Source organism: Crocodylus porosus, unplaced genomic scaffold (genome assembly GCF_001723895.1).
Source record: "Crocodylus porosus isolate Cpor-Errol unplaced genomic scaffold, CroPor_comp1, whole genome shotgun sequence".
Classification (NCBI taxonomy): domain Eukaryota; kingdom Metazoa; phylum Chordata; order Crocodylia; family Crocodylidae; genus Crocodylus; species Crocodylus porosus.
The window spans coordinates 38585854-38591850 of record NW_017728907.1 but is presented as its reverse complement, the minus strand read 5'-3'; positions in this window follow the sequence as shown (position 1 = coordinate 38591850).

Here is a 5997-nt window from a genome sequence, read left to right as displayed (position 1 = left end):
TTTTTCCCACTTTGAGGGGCTGGGCTGGTGCTTTCCCCAGCACCAGCCCAGCCCTGCCCTCAGTGGACGAGGGAGGAGAAAGGAAAGACAGCAGCTGCTTTGTCTGGCCAGAGCTGGAGGGGGGGCAGCATGGAACAGAGCCCCTGACCTCGCGGCCCCCACCAGCTACCCCAGCTGAGATATTGCGGGGGAGCCAGCTTGGGCCCTACGAGCCAAGGGCCCTTTCTGCATGAACCTGGATGGGTTGCCCCCTTCTTCCATCTGCATGGCTGGATGGGGCCGTACTGTGCCAGATTGGCCCCACCAGTCGAATCCAGCCAACTGGGGGGATCAAGCACAGCCCATCCAGCCTGCCAGACAAAAAGGTTGACTACTATTGTATTAGACTATGCTCAGATGCAAAAGGATAGCATATTAGTATGCTGATTTTATATGTGCATGTATGTGTATAACTTGCAACCTCGATGCTCTTTAGAGAAAGGTTTGTGTGTGTGTGTGAATTTGCTCCCCACCTTGGAGGGGCTCTAATACACCCACTGCACCCTCCAGAGAAGGCTGAACCCCCCAGACAGAACGCCCTAGGATCCCGTTCTGAAAACAGTGACAGGCTGGCAGACAGTGCAAACACAAGCTACAGAAGATGTTGTGTTTGAAATGTCTTAATCTGATGCCTTGTGCAATGAGAGTTTAGATTTTCACCCAACTGGCCATTTTTGAAGCTGTCTGCAGCCATGCACTTGTGTTTGCTATAGACCACTTTCTGTGATCAGTTCTGGAGAAGAATGTACCCTGACTGACACATTATTCATTAATTAATTAGTTAGTTCCTTTTATCCTCAGCAATCCATGTATGGCCCCCATATATTACTGAATACTCCAAACAAAACTGAATTTCCTCTTTGGCTTTTCCGCGGTGATATCTTTCATTGCAGCATTTTTCTTGTGGCGCATTGGTCTGTGATTTACAGTTATTGTGGCAGTAATACAAAATGTGCTTATTGGCAAAATAGTAGAGAGCATTTTGTATTAACAGACAGCTTTTCAGTTCTTTTTATTCGTAATTGTACATCTAGTTTATCATAGCAACCTCTCAGAAGAGCTCTTTACCCTCAATACATCAATCCTTTTAGTTTTTGATAGAGTGCGTCACATATACGTAAAGTCCCACTCAAAGTAGATTTTTGGCTTGATCATATTTTGGGGCAGCTAGACTCTACCTGAAAGCTATAATAAATCTGAACCTCCAGCTTTTTAGAATGAAAGGCAACTGGCCATGAGGAAGCATATCAGGAGACCCCTCTGACCCTAAGAGGCATCAAGGAAGGAAAGGCCCTGAGACAGGAAGAATGCTAGGCTACTGTCTTCTCCTACGAGCAGATAGTTTGTTCCCTGGTGAGGCTGGAGAGTGGGGAGGCTATTCTCAGGGGAAGACAAGTAGGTGCATCGTCAGGAATACAAGAGACTGCTCAGGAACCTCATCTACTCTCTGGTGGCACGCTGGTCATTGTCAGAATGATCGGGCTCCCAACTAGCGCTGAACAGTAAAGAAGAATGCATGACCCAGCAGACCAGGGGGACAGGTGACCTTCACCCTGGCAGGATTAGAAGGAAAAAGAAAAGGTGTGGAAGGAGAGTATAATTGCAAATATTGGTACTAAGAGTAGAAGAATAAAAAGGCAGAACAGAGAATCAAATTCTAGGGAGAAGTGAGTATTAGAAAGAATAAGGCAAAATCTTTAGCAGAAATCAGCAAAGGAGCAAAACAAACCAAAAAAGAACAGATTTTGTTTTTGATTAACAACTTAAATCTCCAGATTTACTTTGGTGAGACTGCTGGCAACCTACTCAAACCATCTTTCAATAACTTTGGGTTCAGGATCAGATCAATAACATCAACTCTGTGGTTTATGTAATAAAATAATGATGCACCCCTGAGCATGCTAGGCGGAGATGTGGATGATGAAGGTCCGTATGCCAGTCTCATCATCACCGACTTACAGGTATGACATATAGTCACGCAAGACGCACTTAAAACATTGTTAAATGATCCAGGGGACTGATTAAACTAAAAGTATATAACCTATTTAATTCATAAATAATAAGATCAGCGGGAACCATTGAGGTCCTCTAACTCAATTTCAGCAAGGACTATCCTTAACTAATTCTGATTTGAAGTAGAGTCTATGTTATTAGAAAAATGCAGTTTATTTTAGGGACCTCTAGTTGTGGAGAATCCACCATATAATTAATTACCCCCATTTATAAATACAGGTTGCTCATTTCAAGTATGAATTTACCTAGCTTCACCTTTTAGTCACTGAATAATTTTGTCTGCTAGACTGAGGAGCCCTCTATTACCATACTTCTATTCACCACTTAGGTTCTTATGGACTGTGATCAAACACCCTTTCTGTTTGACAAACAAAATATATTTAGTTGCTTGATTATTTCACTATTGCTCTTCTCTGAGCCCTCTCTGATTTTTCAACATCCCTCTTGAATTAGGAATGCCAAAACTGTATATAACGACTCAGTATCACTCGCACCAATGCCAAACACAGAAGTAATATAACTTTGCCGCTCATAGAATCATAAAATATTAGGGTTTCTATGACATCAGGAGGTAATCTAGTCCAACCCTGTACTCAAAGCAGGGCCATCCGCAACTAGATCATCCCAGCCAAAGCTTTGTCTATCCAGGTCTTAAAAACCTCCAAGGATGGAGATTCCACAACTTCTCCAGGTAACCTGTTTCAGTGTTTTACTACCCTCCTAGTTAGAATTTTTTTCCTAATATCTAACCTAAACTTCCCCTGCTGCAGTTTGAGACCATTGCTCCTTGTTCTGTCATGTGCCACCACTGAGAGTAGTCCAGCTCCATCCTCTTTTGAACCCCACCCCCTTCAGCTAGTTGAAGGCTGCTATTATATCCCCTCTCAGTTTTTAACTCTTCTCTAGACTAAATGAGTCCAGTTCCCTCAGCCTCTTCTCATAAGTCATGTGACCCAGCCCCAAAACCATTTTTGTTGCTCTCCACTGGACTCTCTCCAATTTGCCCACTTCTGTTCTGTAGTGGGGGATGGAGCGGGAGCAAAACTGGACACAGTACTCCAGATGACCTAATGGCAACACTCCTACCAATGCAGCCCAGTATGCTGTTAGCCTTCTTTGTAAAACAGGCACACTGTTGACTTATATTCAGCTTATTATCCATGGTAACCCCCAGGCCCTTTTCTGCAGAGTTGCCGCCTAGCCAGTCAGCCCCCAGCATGTGCTGGTGCATGGCATTGTTCCACCCTAAGTGCAGGACTTTGCACTTGTCCTTGTTGAACCTCATGAAATTTCTTTTGCTGCAATCCTCCAATTTGTCCAAGTCACTCTGAATCCTATCCCCACCCTCCAGCATATCTACTGCTCCCCCCAGCTTGGTATCATCTGCAAACTTGCTGAAGATGCACTTATGTCATTTTCCAGACCCTTGATAAAGACACTGAACAAAACCGGCCCCAGGACCGACCTCTGGGGTACTCCACTTGATACAAGCTGCCAAATAGACATTGAGCCATTGATTACTACCCTCTGAGCCTGATGCTGCAGCCAGGTTTCTATCCACTTATAGTCCATTCATCCAGCCCATACTGCCTTAGCTTGCCTGTGAGAATGCCGTGGGGGACTCTACCAAAAGCCTTGCTAAAATCAAGGTATACTACATCCGCTGATCTCCTCATGTCCACAGAGACAGTCACCTCGTCGTAGAAGACAATCAAGTTGGTCAGGCATGACTTGTCCCTGGTGAATCTATGCTGGCTGTTCCTAATCACCTTCTTCTCCTCCAAGTGATTAGAAATGGATTCCTTGAGGATCTACTCAATGATTTTTTCCAGGGACTGAGAGGTGAGGCTGACTGGTCTGTAGTTCCCTGGATTCCTTTTTTTCCCTTTCTTAAATATGGGCACTATGTTTGCCCTTTTCCAATCATATGGGATCTCTCCTGATCGCCATGAGTTTTCAAAGACGATGGCCAATGGCTCTGCAATCACAACACCCAACTCCCTCAGCACCTTTAGGTTCATCCCATCTGGCCCCATGGACTTGTATATGTCCATTTTTTCTAAATAGTCCCTAGCCTGTTCTTTCACCATTGTTGGCTGCTCACCTTCTCCCCAAAATATGCTGCCTGGTGCAGTAGTCTGGAAGCTGACCTTGCTTGGGAAGACGGAGCTGAAGTAAGTGTTGAGCACTTCTGCCTTTTCTGCATCCTCTGTCACAAGGCTGTCTCCCCTATTCAGTAAGGCACCCAGACTTTCCCTCTCCTTTATTCTTTAATAAAAGATGCACTCCTACTCATTATTCCCGTTTATGCACCCTGAGATTACATTAGCCCTTTTGTGTCACAACAGGTAGCTCATGTTCAACTGAGTATGGCATCTATATCCTTTGCAGAGTGTCCCTGGTCCTGTCTGATCTACCTTTTGTTTCCCAGTGGGTGTGTCTCCATGTTGCCATATGGTGACGTTGCTATAGTGCCATGCTTTAGCACTTCCTTTTGGAAGTGCTAAAGCATGGCGTGGTATGCGCAGTTACTGTGCTGTGCGTGCAGCGCAAGGGTAAATTTCGCCACTATGTCACTGTAACGGTGCATTATACCTGAGAAGCATGCTGCTACAGCAATGTAGCTGATGATCAAATGTAGACACACGATTGCTACGTCGCCACAGCGTGCTGTACAGCAATGTAGTACGTCACTATGTTGTTGTAGGGCAGGGACTTTCAACCTTTTTGGGTCAGTGTATGCCTGGCGGCCAGTCAAGAAGCAGGGAGTCCCCTGGCGGCCAGTCAATGAGTGGTGGGGGGGTTCCCCGGTAGTCAGTTGATGAGCAGGGAAGGGAGTCCCTTGGCAGCTGGTCGACAAGCAGGGGATCAGAGGGGGACCCCCAGCAGCCGGTTGACAGGTGAAAACAGAAGTGCTGGCAGGTTCTCCACGCCACTACCACGTACCCCCTGGGGCTTCCCAAATTACCCCCAGGGGTACATGTACCCCCAGTTGACAACCCCTGTTGTAGGGTGATGTGTAGATGCATCCAATATGTATTTTATGCTCATCCCTATAAAGTAGGAAAATGCTGCTACTCCCATAGCAATTAAGGCATAGAGGGATTTGCCCAAGGTCACCTAGGTCATTGGGGTGGCATGTGGGGATGCAGGAGTGCCTATTGTGTCCCTTAGAGTAGCCATTTATGTTTGACATTCTACTGCAAATCTAATCCTGCAGATTTAAGACTAGTTGCAGATTGAATATGACCACTGCTTCCTCAATATATATGCTAAGCTTGTGTCCCTTGTTCAGCTCTTGAGCTAGGAATGCAGGATTGTTGAGAAGGGTCTTCTGCATCAGCAAGTCCAGTCACCTACTATCTCAGGCAACCACATTTTATAATCCCTTTAATAAAATGGTCACACATAATCTTAGCATAAAAAAGAATGCAAACAACAGTCTAATTTCCCCTGCAGAAACAAGGAAAAATGTAATTAAATCAGAAGCACAAACAGGAGCAAAAGTCCTCCTCATTGTCAAGTATAGAGGCTACACTGAAAGGGTGTTTCGAAATTTCCCACATCTGTTATGGAGAAAAGAGAACAATTTTTTGGAAGTTGTCATGAGTGGAAGGGGAAATACAAACTTGCTGAACCATGGGAGCACAGACCAGAGCTGAGAGAGCAGAGCAGCCAAATTAGAAGTCCTACCTCAAATCCCAATTTCATGCTAACTTGCACATGATTTGATATGTATTGAGGAGGCGAATCAGGGTGGACCAAATCAGACAAGCTCCTTTTGTACATTGCTGTGAAAAAGGATGAAGTCAAAGCAAGGTCTCATAGAGCTTAACTTCTCAGGGCAGTATCCTGATTTCCTGAAGAGTAGGTGTGGCTTTATATGGAAAAGCAAAAGCCAAGGATTCTGTTAGTAGTAATTAGGTATAGCTTGAGCTTCTTTAA